The sequence below is a fragment of the Siphateles boraxobius genome, unplaced genomic scaffold, assembly GCF_051911475.1.
Source record: "Siphateles boraxobius isolate OS27281-9 unplaced genomic scaffold, OSU_SipBor_1 49, whole genome shotgun sequence".
NCBI lineage: Eukaryota > Metazoa > Chordata > Actinopteri > Cypriniformes > Leuciscidae > Siphateles > Siphateles boraxobius.
The window spans coordinates 1,834,434-1,852,048 of NW_027509130.1; the positions used below are offsets into that span (position 1 = coordinate 1,834,434).

A 17,615-nucleotide genomic window follows, 5' to 3' on the forward strand; every position below is an offset into this window, starting at 1 on the left:
GTGTTTTATTGTTTTAATACTGATGATTTTGGCATACAGCTCATGAAAACCCAAAATTCCTGTCTCAAAAAATTAGCATATTTCATCTGACCAATAAAAGAAATGTTTTTGATACAAAAAAAAAAAGTCAACCTTCAAATAATTATGTTCAGTTATGCACACAATAGTCAATACTTGGTTGGGAATCCTTTTGCAGAAATGACTGCTTCAATGCGGCGTGGCATGGAGGCAATCAGCCTGTGGCACTGCTGAGGTGTTATGGAGGTCCAGGATGCTTCGATAGCGGCCTTAAGCTCATCCAGAGTGTTGGGTCTTGCGTCTCTCAACTTTCTCTTCACAATATCCCACAGATTCTCTATGGGGTTCAGGTCAGGAGTTGGCAGGCCAATTGAGCACAGTAATACCATGGTCAGTAAACCATTTACCAGTGGTTTTGGCACTGTGAGCAGGTGCCAGGTCGTGCTGAAAAATGAAATCTTCATCTCCATAAAGCTTTTCAGCAGATGGAAGCATGAAGTGCTCCAAAATCTCCTGATAGCTAGCTGCATTGGCCCTGCCCTTGATAAAACACAGTGCACTAACACCAGCGGCTGACATGGCACCCCAGACCATCACTGACTGTGGGTACTTGACACTGGACTTCAGGCATTTTGGCATTTCCTTCTCCCCAGTCTTCCTCTAGACTCTGGCACCTTGATTTCCGAATGACATGCAAAACTGAGCAACAGTCCAGTGCTGCTTCTCTGTAGCCCAGGTCAGGTGCTTCTGCCGCTGTTTCTGGTTCAAAAGTGGCTTGACCTGGAGAATGCGGCACCTGTAGCCCATTTCCTGCACACGCCTGTGCACGGTGGCTCTGGATGTTTCTACTCCAGACTCAGTTCACTGCTTCCGCAGGTCCCCCAAGGTCTGGAATCGGTCCTTCTCCACAATCTTCCTCAGGGTCCGGTCACCTCTTCTCGTTGTGCAGCGTTTTTTGCCACACTTTTTCCTTCCCACAGACTTCCAACTGAGGTGCCTTGATACAGCACTCTGGGAACAGCCTATTTGTTCAGAAATTTTTACCCTCTTGTTTGAGGGTGTCAATGAAGGCCTTCTGGACAGCAGTCAGGTCGGCAGTCTTACCCATGATTGCGGTTTTGAGTAATGAAACAGGCTGGGAGTTTTTAAAAGCCTCAGGAATCTTTTGCAGGTGTTTAGAGTTAATTAGTTGATTCAGATGATTAGGTTAATAGCTTGTTTAGAGAACCTTTTCATGATATGCTAATTTTTTGAGACAGGAATTTTGGGTTTTCATGAGCTGTATGCCAAAATCATCAGTATTAAAACAATAAAAGACCTGAAATATTTCAGTTGGTGTGCAATGAATCTAAAATATATGAAAGTTAAATTTTTATCATTACATTATGGAAAATAATTAACTTTATCACAATATGCTAATTTTTTGAGAAGGACCCGTATGCATTATTCTATCTGACTTATCTGTAAGTGTGAACTTGTGAAATTTCAATTCTCCAGCGGCAGTCATTTGAATTCAACCGAAGCGCTCGTTGATGACGTGGATGATTAGGTTACTGTTGCTCATCTGTCCATCATTGTATAAAGCCCGCCCTGACAATTTGATTGGTCCGAACTATTTTTGTTCTGGCATAATAGAGGGTATGCGCATGACGTCACCGTCGACCGGGGTGAATGCGGTCACGCCCACAAGTGGCAAAAAGACTGAGCGGCAGCATTTGTTTTCAGCGTGAATGCCGTGAAAAACACACAAAACACATCTAAAATGGGAAAGAGCTTTGCGATTGACTGTACAACTACATTTGACCAGAAATCTGAGGTAGCCTACTGTATATTTTTACAGACTGCAAAAAGCTACAGAACAGACTATATTCTGCATGATTGGATGTTTTTAAATAAACACTGACAAAAAACTATACAAGTTTTAGGGCTGGACGATATGATGATATACAGTATAACATTAATGTAAGTGATCACTCGGATTTAGACCTATCTAGGCTATTTATAAAACGTTTATAGTCAAATTTTCTTAATTTATTTCCCCGGCGTCGAAATCAGGCACATATAAATGTCAGGAAACACGATTCCTGGCTGCATGTCAATATCCATGGATCACTGGATCTTTGATAAGTTGTAGGAACACTTATCGAGTCCAACTTTTAGTTTAAACTGATAATAGTTTGTTTTACTCGCGTTTTCGCAGTTTCCCCTATTAACTCCAGTCACTCAGCAGCTCTTTTGCCACTCAGTCCGTCTGAGGGGGCGTGTTCCGGCGGGAAAGTGACTTTAATGCATTCCCTCTATAGCTCCTCAATGGATCGAATCCAGACCGAACTTCCCGACCTAAAAATTCTGTGGGCGGGCCTAAGTTCGGCTGGCATCCAGGCTAAGGCACTGCAAGTGCGAGCTGACAGCGTTTGTCTCTCATGCTTGCTTTCACTGCATCATGTATCAGTGCAGTTATAGATGTCCCCAAATGAGTTTTTGTCTTATATTTATAACATATTATGTTGTTATATTAGAATATCACATGAGCAAGAGTGCCGTTTTCCTGTGCACAATTGCAAATGTGCTATTTATTTTATACAAAAGTTAAATTAACAATAAAGTTAACATTGTGAGTTACTTTTTGGACACGATATTGTGAATTTTAACTTTATATCGCCGACGAGAATTTCATAATGAAGCCGTAGTCCAACAGATGATTTGATTTTGATTTTTTTACTGAAATCCGCGTTTTGAATGAATAATTTTTACGATTCAATGAACAATCACTTGTTTTTCTGAATGAATCAGCTGTTTGAACAAATCAGTTGAATAAATGACTTCAATAACTCGCTTATTAAGACAGTGACTTGCCGCCACCTACTGGTGGTTTTAGTTTCATATTTAAAGTATCCTTTTAATGATAAAGCTCTGGTTGCTGAATTTTCAATACTTTACTTCAAAAGCATTATTGTTAATAATAATAATAATAAATAAATAAATAGAGCGTATTGTTAATAATATGATTACAGAATATAACCTAGATGTGCTGTGTTTGACAGAAACCTGGCTAAAACCAGAAAATTATATTACTTTAAATGGGTCCACCCCGCAAGATTACTGTTATAAACATGAAGCTCGTCTGAAAGGCAAAGGGGGAGGTGCTGCTTTAATTTATAGTAATATCTTCAGAATTACTAAGAAGTCTTGTTAAAAATATAATTCTTTTGAAGTGTTGTTGCTAAATGTAACACTATCTAGTGTAAATGATAAATCACGTTTAACATTTGTGCTGGCTACTGTATACAGAGCACCATACAGACTTTATCAAACAATTTTGTTTGATAAAACTGATAAAACTGATTTTCTATCAGAGTTAGTACTGGCTGCAGATAAAGTACTAATTCTTGGTGATTTTAAAGCTGCCGTCGGTACGATTTTTTTAATCATATTCACTGAAACCGATACTATGCTCAGACAGAACAACATAAATCAGCTGGTTTTAGAAAAAACCCACGCTTCTACCTCCACCTGGAGCCTGTTATTTGTTTTGCAAAAATCTACCGCTCCTGGTTCCTCTGGTCCAATCAGCGTAGTGCTGTGTGAGATCTGACTGTCAATCACAGTTTGTTCACAAGCCACAGATTCTCCCCCTCCCCCGCGCACGTTACAATATCACATGCACACGCCTGAAGTTCGCAGGTGTGTTGGATTGTACAAAGAGTGATGTCGGAGAGAAAATCTACTAACAAGCTTCCAATTCCTCAGTTAACAACCAGAGCTAGGAGGTCCAAAACAACCAAGGAAAAGAAAATGATGCTTCGATGCTGAAGAGACTGTGCGTTCACAGAAGATCTGGTGCACACACACTGACGAGCACAAATTCGAGGGGAGGGTGATCGGTGGTAGTGGAGAAGGGGCATGAGAGTTGTAAACATTAAAAATTTTGGATGTCGACCCAATCTGCTCTGTTAAGTCTTCGTCATCGGTTAGGAACCTGGGTGTGCTCTTTGATACCAATATTTCATTTGAAAGACAGGTGTCTAGTATCTGTAAAACCGCATTTTTCCATCTTAAAAATATATCTAAATTAAGCCATATGCTCTCAATGACAAATGCGGAACAATTAGTTAATGTGTTCATGACCTCAAGGCTAGATTATTGTAATGCTCTACTGGGTGGTTGCCCTGCACGCTTAATAAACAAACTACAGCTGGTTCAAAACGCTGCAGCTCGAGTTCTTACCAGGACCAGGAAGTATGACCATATTAAAATATTGCTGATTACTTACAAAGCACTAAATGGTTTATCTCCACAGTACTTGAGCGAGCTATTAACGCATTATAGTCCTTCACGTCTATTGCGATCTCAAAATTCTGGCCAGTTGATAATACCTAGAATATCAAAATCAACTGCTGGCGGTAGATCCTTCTCCTATTTAGCGCCCAAACTTTGGAACAGTCTTCCTACCATTGTCCGGGAAGCAGACACACTCTGTCAGTTCAAAGCTAGATTAAAAACACATCTCTTTGACCTAGCATACACGTAACACATTATAGACTCAATGTTAGGCTGCATAGATTAGGTCAGCTGGAACTGGGAACACTTCCCATAAATCCTGATGTACTCGCTACATCATAATAAGAATGGCATCTATGCTAATTTTAGTGTCTTTGTTTATCCCAAGGTTTTCTCGCAGCCTGCCGGATCCAGGCCGTATCCAGATCTGACGAAGGACCTTTTCACATGGAACCGATTTCAACGCAGTGCTGTGCCAACTAGTCTCTCGACTATGGAGGATCCCTTTACCACTCTACAGATAAAGCGTTGTCAGGAAAATTCGTTTCGCGAACCTACCCCGAAGTGACAAAATGAATTAAAGTAGGGAATTACAAACCTGCACACATATATTCAAATGCACATAACTATAGAAACAATTCTTAATGCGCATGTGAACCACATCAGCGTTTATCACAGGTTCATGTTTAAAATCTGTCTAGAGAGAATGTCGTCTTAGCGGCCCCTAATTTAATAACAAATGATCGTTACGACGGAAGCGAATCAATCAAAACAAATTTTAGCTGGAAAATAACTTTATTAAAGAACTGCTATAAAGCCAAAACAATGTCTGTTTCCCTAAATTATATGTTTGTCTCTGTAAAGCTGCTTTGAAACAATCTACATTGTTAAAAGCGCTATATAAATGAGGATGACTTGACTTGAATGACATGTCACATCCGCCCCTCCCGAAGCCGTAAACTCTCTCAGCTTGAATGTTTAAACTGATAAGACTTGAAGTTAAAATGATCAACTTTAATTACGATGCAATATTGGCCCGATTGTACAAGTGACAATTCCGTCATGTCCTGACTCCAAAACGCGAGAGTGTAGTTTCAACGCTTACTTTGTCCAACTAATTTTGAGAGACGCAGCACCGCTGAACACTCACGCGGTTTGTGAAATTGCGCCTTTGCGAAAGTTTTAAATGATATATTTGATTTTATAATCTGTGGATTAATTTAGGCTACTCATACAATCTTGCTAAAGTAAAACAAAATGTTTGTGGGGGAATTTCCCACATTATAAGTGGTAGACCTGCAGGAAAATTAAAATACTTGAAGTATTATCTGTTACATTATTTATTTTAATGGTTCAAAAAGTAATAAATGTTCAAATTTTAAAAAAAAAGTTAAGAAAACAAAAAACAGGAGGCTATTGTCGAGAATGAATCTCCATGGGCAAGACCTCATCCTCTACTCTTCCTTCCGGTAAGACTGGGTAACCTGTGCCTACCACTGTCAAGCTTGTTGGAGAATTGTCATTGATTCATGTCTAAGTCTGATGTAATGAAAATGACAAGCATGAAAAAATAGGTCTGTAAAAGATGAGAGAATAAATAAATACCCAGACATATGAGTGTCGAAATACTGTATGAAACAAAGCACCATTATGTGGGGTTTGACCAATAGAGAAGACATGTCTAACTGTGCCAAGGTCACCAGGCATGACAGAGGGCATATCCATTGGAGACTTGATGATATGAAAAAAGTATAAGACATGAACACTGGCCAATGTTACCTCAGATGTCCGGATGGCCAGTTGGTGTCTCACTTTGTTGCTTGTCAATAAAGTTAAGTCTTCTGACCTGGAACCTCGACTCTGAAAACTCTTTGAGACCTGAACCAAAAAGAACTATGAATTTGCCACAAGCTCTACTGGACTCGGGGCCGGAAGGTACTTTTATGGATTTAACACTAGCTCAAAGATTCAAGATACCCATCACTTCTCTCAAGGATCATATTTCAGTCAGCACACAACGGCCAAGCACTCCCTGACATAACACTCACTAACCCTCTGACACTCGTTACATCTGGCAATCACACAGAAAAACTATCATTTCTCATTCTGGACTCACCCCTGGCTCCCATTGTCCTCGGTCATCCCTGGCTAGTTCAACACAGCCCGAGGGTTGACTGGGGACACAATTCAGTTTCGTCTTGGAGCACTCATTGTTATGCGTCTTGTCTGATGTCTGCCTGTTCGTCTATGTCTAGTTCTGTTTTTCTGAAGGAGGTGGTGAATTTAACAAACGTGCCTGCTGAGTACCTTGACAAAGAGTTCAGTACGTCCCATGCTGCTTCTTTACCACCGCATCGTCCCTATGACTTTGCTATAGATTTACTCCCAGGTAAGTCTCTGCCTAAGGGCAAGATTTACTCACTTTCTGTTCCTGAAAGGGAGGCCATGAAGAAATATATTTTTGATTCTCTAGCCTCCAGATTCATCCACCCTTCCTCTTCTCCAGCGGGTGGGGGGTTCTTTTTTGTTGGGAAAAAGGATGGTTCTCTGCAACCTTGTATTGACTACCGAGGGCTGAACATCTGCACGGTAAAGAATACTTATCCTTTGCCGTTGATGTCTTCAGCTTTCGAGAGGTTGCAGGGAGCATCCGTCTTTACAAAATTGGACTTATGTAATGCCTGTCATTTGTTTCGCATCAGGAAGGGGGATGAATAGAAAACCGCGTTCAGTACCCCCAGAGGCCATTTTTAATATTTGCTTATGCCTTTCGGGCTATTCTACTCCCCAGCGGTTTTCCAGGCACTCGTCAATGACGTGTTGAGAGACATGGTAGACCAATTCATATATGTCTACCTGGATGACATATTGATTTTTTCTTCTTCTCTCCAGGAACACGTTCAACACGTCAGAAGAGTGCTTCAGAGGTTGTAATTGAGTTCCATATGTTTAATATATAATCGTTCTGTATTCCCAACAACATAAATTATGCCTTCATAGAGCATTTTTAAGGAAAATATCGTCAGTGGAGATGCATGCGCATCATCAGTGTTTCTCACAGCACATATCCTGTGCAATAAAGTGTGTGTGTGTGTGTGTGTGTGTGTGTGTGTGTGTGTGTGTGTGTGTGTGTGTGTGTGTGTGTGTGTGTGTGTGTGTGTGTGTGTGTGTGTGTGTGGCACACAACGCCAGCAAATTAGCTCAAAAAGGGAAATATATAATTATGTAAAGTTATAATTGTGTATGTATAAAATAATTAGATCAGCTTTCAGAATGAATTGTAACAGAATTAATTTTACAATCAACTGATCTGTTTGTCCACCGAAACGCGTGGAGGCAAAATGACAAAATAATTAATCAGAATGCTTAGCAAAAGTTTCTCCTGCTCCCAGCTCATGGACAGCCCCTACTCACACACTCCGTCTCTGCAAGTTTCGGAAGGGAATGATTCAGATTTCTCTTGGTAAAAAAAAGTTGTGTAAACAGCCTCTGAGGCTGTAGCTGAAGGTCAGCTGTAGTTCTTGTGTTTCTCTTTTCTTCAGTGATTCCGCTGAAGTGTTTCATCAGGTGTTCATAACTAATACTCAATCATCAGTTAATTTATCACCTAATTATCTAATTAACAAAATGAACGTCCGTGCACTGCTTCAGTGTTACTCCAACACTGGGGAATTTAAAAATAAAAAAAATTATGAAAAATGCAACAACAAAAAAATACTATTTCAAAATGTTTAGATAAAATATGGAAAACTATTAACTACAACTTTTGCCTCAATAACCTCCTAATTTTCTTCTTATTAATAGTTAATGAGGTAGTTTTTTTAGGTTTAAGTTTAGGTATGGTGAGGGATTAAGGGATGTACAATAAGGTGAAGGGTTGGGGTGAAAATCCCTTGCCTCTTCATCAATATATATGCTTTTGAGTTGTATATTATATGGAAGCTTATGTGTAGCAATATTCAATTTGAAATGTAATATGCAAAATGATAATGCAATATGTAAAACGACAATGCAATATGTAAAATGGCAATGCATTTCTGTATTTAAATTTACATTTTCCATTACATTTGTGCAACGTTTGGTGCAAAATGAAAATGATAATTCAATTATATAATTTACATTTGCCATTTCATACATATGTTTTAATATGTAAATTGAATACATATTTTAACGCTTTATAAGTTGCAAAATTAAAATGAAAATGTATTCAAGAAATTATTAGATCTGTTTAAAATGTTCAAGCAAAAACTGTAGCAAAATGATATTTTAAATGTTATTTTTCTTAATTGCATTTACACTCACAGTTAAGACACTTGCGATTGCATTTTCATTAAATGTCCCGCAATGAATGTAGCAAAATTCAATGTGCAATTTGAAAATGCATTCCGAGCCGATCACGCCCCTGCCCGGCCCCCTCCCTCCCTCCCGCTCGTTCTTGTCAATCACTGCATGAAGTTGGCCCCGCTCCCACCCAATGCAAAACTTCGGCAAAATAGGCTCAATCGTTTTTACTTCATTTGTGCTGTTACTTTGCTTTATTGTTTGTGCTGCTTCAATTTTTTAGATATTTAATAGATATTTAAAGAATATTTACAGGTCATTCTGAGGTCACCCAGCCCCCCACATCCTCCAAATAAAATAGTCTCGTTCGTTTGTGCCTGTTAAAGTTTTGTTTGTGCAGCTTCGGTTTTTTAAAATATTTAGACCAATTATAGAGGATGGCATCGAAACCCATCTGATTCCGTGATGGCCCTATATATTTATAAATATCTGATCAATATGCTTTATAAAATAGAAAAGGGAGATGGTTAAACATCAAATGAGTCACTTTATTGAAGATTACATTCAGATATGGTGAAATAAAGAGCGGCCACATTTTCCGGTATGAATATGACCCGTCAGATTCCGCGACACATCTAGTATATTTATCAATATATCTAATCAATATGCTTAATAAAATATAAATGGGAGATGGTCGTACATCACATGAGTCACTTTATTGAACATTACAGTCAGTTATGAAGAAATAAAGAGTGGTCAAATTTTTTGGTAACGGTAGCTATGAATTTGACCCATCATATTCTGTGATCTCAGAGTATTAGGCCAATGCATGTGTAAAGAAAACCTGTAGGATCTCCAACATTATTTGGTAATTATAGTTAATAGTAATAAGAATAAAGTTAAGCATATGTATCAGACAATGAGGATATTTAATTCAAAACGAAACAATCATTAACAGAGTCCTGCATCACACAACAACAGCGCAGCATAATGTTGACATCAAACGGGTGATGAGGCAGAACATTCTCCCATACGGTCCAACAACGCACTGGTTCTATCACCTGCAGACGCCGCGTAATAATCTTCGGAAACACTACAATTTCTCTGTTCACGATCCCCTTCATCTGCCAGTAAATGTACGCTCGTATCAGCTCTGCCGCCGCCATGTTTCCTTCCAACACCTCAAAATGTTGCCGAGCCCCGCCTTGATGCAGTGATTGACAAGAGCGAGGGAGGGGGAGAGGGAGGGGGAGAGGGAGGGGGAGAGGGAGGGGGAGAGGGAGGGGGAGAGGGAGGGGGAGGGGGCGGGGCAGGGGCGTGATCGGCTCGGAATGCATTTTCAAATTGCACATTGAATTTTGCTACATTCATTGCGGGACATTTAATGAAAATGCAATGGCAAGCAAGTGTCTTAACTGTGAGTGTAAATGCAATTAAGAAAAATAACATTTAAATTATCATTTTGCTACAGTTTTTGCTTGAACATTTTAAACAGATCTAATAATTTCTTGAATACATTTTCATTTTAATTTTGCAACTTATAAAGCGTTAAAATATGTATTCAATTTACATATTTTAAACATATGTATGAAATGGCAAATGTAAATTATATAATTGAATTATCATTTTCATTTTGCACCAAACATTGCACAAATGTAATGGAAACTGTAAATTTAAATAGAGAAATGCATTGCCATTTTACATATTGCATTGTCATTTTACATATTGCATCATCATTTTGCATATTACATTTCAAATTGAATATTGCTACACATAAGCTTCTATAATATTAATCCTATTTTGTGTACTATTCAAATCATAATCATAATGTGATCCATATGTAGTTTTAATCCTATTTTGCTGTCAGCAGTTCTGATTATATTTTGCCATACTTTTAAGACATGATTACATGTGACTATTTTTTATGGCGCAGGATGAGGATCTTGAGAACAGGTTCTTTGTATTGGAGAAAACAGCTAATTATCAATGGAAGACAGAATGCCTGTTGGTTCTGTGTTTTTGGTTCTGCAACCTCTATGTGACTTACATGATCTGGTTCATAGTTAGTTAACAGAATTGTATTCCTTTCATGTATCTTTCTCAAGAGAATAAAGTGAATATTATCTGCACTCCTTCTGAGGAGGGAAGGTGTTATCAGTATGTTTTGCGTAGTCCGTCCTGATAACAATGAGCTCATCTCTACAACCTTGGTAGAACAGTTATTTTCTTTGTGCTTTTGTGTATGCGTTGCATGTTCTGTGCAGGTCTCGTGGTATGCAGCAGCAGATCTCGGGACCCTTCTCACGACCCCCAAGGTCAACATGGGATCAACATGGACTCGCATGACAAATTATCTTGAATAATGTCAATGTACCCTGCTGTCTTTCTATGAGTGTATAATTGTTTAGACTTCATGTTCTCTTAGCTCACCAGAAGTGAATGTTTATGCAATGCATGTTCTTGGAAAAGGTATAACTGTTGTAAGATTTCTGTGTAAGGTAGAGTTAGCTTGCGACCTCCTCGTGAGACTTTGACGCTGACTCTACCAATTTAACTGCACACTATTCTTTAGTAAAATTTTACTTATTTGATTGAACCTCACGACTCCTGGTCTTCTTTCATCATATCTGGTCCTGGGTCTGATAACCCTTACAAAGGTCATGCAGAATATGGCATTAATATGTGGTTTATAAGTACTGAAACAGTCAATATCCTAGTAATATGCATGCTAATAGACAACTAGTTAAAAGTGAAAGCCCTAAAATAAAGTGTTACCGAAATATGTATTTTCAACAACAACAAAAAAACAAACATAAAACTCTAAAACTGTGAGAAAATCAATGAATCTAAACAAGCAGTTTTGAGGTTGCACCAAATTTGAGGTTGATATCTCAAAAATGAGCTTCCACTAGATGAAATGTGTCTCAATTTTCAATGCACTCATTTTTGACTGCGAATAATACGAGCTTGACTATTTTTTCAGGATCATTTAATCTTTTTTAATAATGTCCATGATTTGTGTGTGTCTGTGTGTGTGTGTGTGTTCACAAAGCAAATGACCAAACCTTTATCAAGTGAAGGATTGTTTGTTTCTAATTAACTTTAGTCAGATGTATTTGTAACTGTTATCAACTGTATTCTTTTTTGTTTCTTAAAGTGACCAAAGCCTTGTCAAATAACCGGCCCCTATGTTAATAACTAATGATCTTTGTAATGGAAGTAAATCAATCAAACTAACTTTGGCTGGACAATAACTTTATTCTAGAGCTGCTATAAAGCAAAAACAATCTCTGGCACTTTAATTTCCTATTATCACTGTAAAGCGGCTTTGAAACAATCTATATTGTTAAAAGCGCTATATAAATGAAGGTGACTTGACTTATACCTGTTTATCTGTTTGTTTGGTTGTTAACTTATTTTCTTTTCACCCTGTATGTATCATAAAAATTATAAATAAATCATACAAAAAAGAAAAAACATATTCAACTCATTGTTCAGCTAGAAAAAAATATTCTAGAGAGGAGCATTTTGATAATTATATGCACCACATTACATATTCATTATATTTTTCAATGTTCAATATTTGATGCATGTTTGAATAAATCAGTAAACTTTTTTGACAGCCACCATAGAAATATGATTATGTAATTGTAAAGTTAGTATAACTTTATTATTATTTAAGAAAAAAAAATCCCTGAATGTAATTTAAAGGTTAACTAAATAACTTTTTTACCTGGTAAAATTGGAATGGTTATATTACTTATTTCGGGTTGAATGGTGGTCGTTTCGCACCCCCTTGTGCCCGTGAGCGGAAAATCCGCACTTGCAACTTTGAGCCGGTGGGTCGGCGGCCGTCGCATCAGGAAGTATCGCGTGATATCAGGACTCGCAATGTAAACAATTGCTTTATGGCCAAAAGAAATCTGCTAAAATGCGGTCATTATTGCTCTCCCTCACGCTGTTCGAACCCGAATGAAGAAGACGTTTTAAAGAAAGTCCCATCTGCTTTGAGGTCGTTGATCTACTAGCCTCTGGTGTCTGAGAATCGCCAACGAGTTTTTACAACATTGCTGTCAAATACCTTTTCCGAAGCTGTGGGGGGAGCTCTAGAGAGAAACCTGCGAGCAAAAAGCGAGAATACAGCGAAGAAATCCCGAAACTACTGAGCCCTGCTTTAAGTGGAGTAAATGTAATTCTAAGTGTATTTCATGTGTAGTTTACAGCGTGATTTGAGAGATTTTCTTTCCTTGAGAACATTTGCCATGCCTACTTTATCTAATATATATACAGTATATCCAAAACAATCAATATCGAATCGTGGCAATACTCAGCAAACTATATTGAGAAATGTCAAAATGTTTGGTAACATGGTTCATTCTAAGAAATGTGAGCCAGTTATAGGCCTACTTGTAAAATGAAACAGCTAAAATATTTAGTTGGACCTAATGTTGACAATCAATATAACACTTTTTCTCAAACCTCCCTTTACTGACCATTTGCGGTAAACAAACAAAGAAGAAAATATTCTTCTATTTCATAGTTTACCCGTTTGTCTAAAACTGATGAAGTTCTTGAATGTTTCTAACATGAATGTTCTTTCAGCATCATGAATGAATGAATAATAAACACCAACCTCTTTGTTCTTCAGGATCTTCAGTGTGTTTCATTCTGCAGGTTCTGGATCACTCGTGTTCTCGCTGTCCTCTTTAATAAACTCAGTCTTTACAGATTTCAGCTCTTCCTGATGCTTTGCTCCTCGTCTTCACTTGTAGCTGATTGGAATATCCCAGCATTTATTGGAGAATTACAGTAGGAGGAGCTTCACTGATGATGTGATTGCTGTGGGAGGAGCTTCACTGATGATGTGGTTGCTTTGGGAGGAGCTTCACTGATGATGAATTCCGCTGTAGGAGGAGCTGGAAATCAAAGTTATCAGTTACTGAGTTTGTTTTAATACTAAATGACACATCTAAGCATTTATGTCTGTATCTCTGTTGAGATACAAACCTGTTGTTGACGGACCCCAGTCTGTTGACACCAACAAGCTTAAGTGCTTAAGTTAGTTTGTGCCAGCCAATACCCTCAGTCTGCTGACACCAATGAAATGAGCTTTAAGGGTCAATTTACAGGAGATCTGAAGACATAGGCATAATAAATGAGGTGAAAATAGGAACTATTGTCATGAAAAAAGGGTGTTTTCAACAGATCTGTTAATATTGATGAGCCTCAGACTATCAACACTCATTCAACAAGCCATTCAGGATCATCAGCAGATCATCTCACTTTATTCTGAGTATTTGTTGTTAGAAACACATTATTTGACTCAGGATATGTGATAAAAGCCTATAAAACTGCTCTACTGAAAGATGATATTGTTATTTCTCTCAATATGACATGGATAAAACATCAATGATACAAAAAACAATTTAAGTATATTTGCATAGTGCTTTTCACAATACAGATTGTATCAAAGCAGCTTCACAGTATAAAATTAAAATAATACAACAAGGTTTGTTTCTAGTGGAATGTATTGATTGATAAAATTAAATTACATATCCCCAAAATATCCCCAACTGAGCAAGCCAAAGGCAACAGTGGCAAGGAACCGAAAAACTCCATTAAGTGACCTAATGGTGACCTAAAGCTCCATAAGGTGACCCAATGGAGAAAAAAAACCTTGGGAGAACCCAGGCTCAGTCGGGGGCCAGTTCTCCTCTGGCGCTTATGAACTAGAGGTCGGATTTAACTGTAAGATTAAAATATTATATGAATGCCTGGCTGAAGAGATGCGTCTTTAATCTAGTTTTAAACTGGAAGAGCGAGTCTGAGCAACGAACAGTATCAGGAAGGCTATTCCAGAGTTTTGGAGCTAAATGTGAAAATGCTGTCCCTCCTTTAGTGGATCTGGATATCCTGGGTATGACCAAAAGCCTCGAATTTAGTGCTCTTAAAGAGCGCGATGGATTATAGGGCAATAGAAGATCCATTAATTAGACTGGAGCTAAGCCATTTAGGGCTTTATAAGTCAGTAGCAATACCTTGTAATTAATACGGAACTTTATAGGTAACCAATGTAGTGATGATAAAATCAGTGTTATAAGATCATATTTTCTTGATCTAGTAAGAACTCTAGTTATGAATTTAAGAGAAGAATAGTGAGAGAAATGTAAAAATAACAAAACCATTAAACATTAGGAATAAAGAGACTAAAGAGAATGCTGGAAACAATAAAGCAGTCAGTGAGCAATAAAGCTCTTAAACTCAGAGATATCTGAGAACTAGAAGAGTGTAGAAGCAAAGCAGAGAAAGGATGATAGAAGGGGACCTTTGACTTCTGTTAGGAGAGGAATCCAGTCGGACAGCTGCAGTTCAGGAAGAAAGAAAATTTATTGGAGATGTAGTTAACAGATGTGGCCAGAAAACAGATAGGACCAAAATGGTTAAGAGAAGACCACAGCGCTTATACAGATTGTATAATTAAAACATCTAATAATGTGAATTTGAGATGAGAAGTTATAACATTGATTAAGTTGGTATAGCTATAACAAAAGCTAAAAGCTATTGACAATGTGAGAAGTTTAACAGGAAAAGAGGAGAAAATATTCGCAATGAAAGGAGTTAGGATGTTAGTTAATGCATCTAACTATTATCTAATCTAACACTATTAAGTTTATGGTTATCAATAGAGGATGAAATACCTATAACAGATAGAATAAGGTAACTAAGAGAAGTAGGTCGGAAAATCACAAAGTTGATAAATTAGTAACGATCCTGAATACTGTAACTAAATATAGGAAACAAATAGAGGAAACTATAGCTGAGTATGATTTAATCTCTCATCATGTGAGAATAGTGAGGAAAACAGAATAAATTACGATAGAAACAAAAATGAATCCTTTGATAGCACAAAGTGTCAAGATGAATGAAGAAAGGAAATATTCATTTTCAAGCGAAACAGAGAGACGGAAGTAAGTTTAGTATACTTAAAACACTTAGTATACTTTAAATTCACTGTTGTCACTGTAAAGATGCGTTGGAACAATCTACATTGTTAAAAGCACTATATATATATGAAGATGACTTGACTGAAAACAGAAGAATAGAATCCAAAAGCGTGGAAGAACATAATGCAGGAATTTGTGAGGATGAAAATAAAAATAGTATATAGAATACAAGTTATATTTAATATGATAAACGGGGAAGGATAATCCCAGAGCAAAGAAGTCAGGTGATGAGTAAAATAGAAAACTCGAAAATAAAATATGTAAACAGAATTAAAACATCATTTGAAAAGAAGTACAGCTCGACGAATAAAAAGAGCATGATAAAAAGAAGGAAAAGGATGCATTGAACAATGCTTGGCCTGTTAAAGAGAAACATTTGTGACCAAATGGTATAATTAAATTGAATTTGAAAGATATAAAGATTAGATTAAAGATATCCTAATCTAATGGTATAATGATCATTAATAAAATGGAAACACATTTGTTAATGAAAAATAGAATCTATTTTAGACAAAGGTGCTCAGGTGTCCTCAACAACAGAGCCAATAGATAATGTGTTTATTAAGACAAGAAAAGTGAATGAGTCGGAGAGAAATTCAGCATTAAAATGATAAAAGGTGCAGACAATTTACATGCAGGAAGAGACTTAAAGATTAAAAGTAAATATTGAACAATAATAAAAATGAATATGGAGTAAAATTATAGAATTAAAAGAGGGATTACTATGAGCTTTACAAGAAAATTTATTATATGGAAAATATAAAAAGATTGTGGAGTAAAGGCTATTAATAATTAGTGAAGAATATGCTCAGAAAAACTCAGTGAGATACATACACTACCACGATAACATCCAATTAATATAATGGATAAAGAGGAATTAAATAAGGCAATACAGGAGTTATTTGAGCAAGTGTAGGATAATAAACTCTTGGATCCAAATGTGAGGAAATTAAATAAAGAGTGTAAAAAGTGACAGAAGAAATATGAATGTATTTAAAGGTAAGATATGTACGGATAGATCCAAAACTCTTGAAGAGTATAATGCTCACTGGGTGTATGTTATAAATCATAAAAAGTGTGAAGAAATAAGAGACGGGCTTAGTCCAGGGTACTACTCAATATGTAAAAGTTATAGCTGTATTAAAAACACTAGAAAGGTTCAAATAAATAAATGCACAGGTTATTATAATAACGGATAGCAAAAAGATTGAGACAAGTTTAAATGCAAACTTAGACATTTGGAGAAAAGGTTCGTTAAGTTTGTTTAACATGGTGACTTATGGAAGAAGATTAATGATCTAGTTAGGAATTTGGAATCAATTTTGGAGCAGTGATTTATCAAGCATGGACATTCAACGTAAAACACATAGATAGCTTTAAGAAACAAAGAAGTAGATAAATTAGCAAGATTAAGAAGAAGAATTATAAAGAAAATGAGATCATTGTATGAGGAAAATGCACAATTATAGGAAATATTCTGTGAACCTATATATTATAATAGTGATAATCATATTAATAGGAGAAGATAAAAAATATAAGAAAAAGGGGAAGACAAAAATTATAAAGTAATTATGTTAGAATCACACCAGAAAGAGTCAGCCAAGGGTGTTGATTGTAAATAGCTGGACCTTTAAATCTAAGTTCAAATCAGGAAAATAAATATATATTAGTAGCAGTAGATACCTTTAGTCTTTGGGTAAATACCATAAAATGCACTATTGTAAATGCCTTTAAAAAAGCAATAGAGGAGTGACTGACAGAATGCTTTAGATCCAAGAATATTAGCATTGATAATATAACATACTTTGTCAGAAGAAAGTTAGAGGTTATTTGGAAAACAAACTGTTTCGCACAAAGCTTTGCGGTATGCAGCAGAAAAATGTAATTGAAAAATGTGCAGTAGGAACTTCATAAGGATATAAGCAAATGATAAGGATATAAGATGGGATAAAGATTGAGAAGACATTAAATTATAATAATTTAACTAATGTAAATTAAAAAGATAAAGAGAAAAATAAACAATACAATGAC

General features: G+C 36.8%; 1 protein-coding gene across 5 annotated transcripts in view; it reads right to left on the reverse strand.

Moving 5' to 3' along the window:
* LOC143711087 (uncharacterized) overlaps positions 1–17,615 on the reverse strand; it is a 307,737-nt gene that overhangs the window by 233,706 nt on the left and 56,416 nt on the right. For 2 of the 5 annotated variants that reach the window (XR_013194739.1, XR_013194737.1), the window contains exons 3-4: positions 13,588–13,714; positions 13,214–13,496 (exon numbers count right to left, since the gene is read on the reverse strand). The exons of 1 other annotated variant lie outside the window; for it this stretch is intronic. The gene's annotated coding sequence lies outside the window, so the exon portion shown is untranslated. The remainder of the gene's footprint in view (positions 1–13,213; positions 13,497–13,587; positions 13,715–17,615) is intronic. 2 more of the 5 variants (XR_013194740.1, XR_013194738.1) reach the window with 1 other exon arrangement.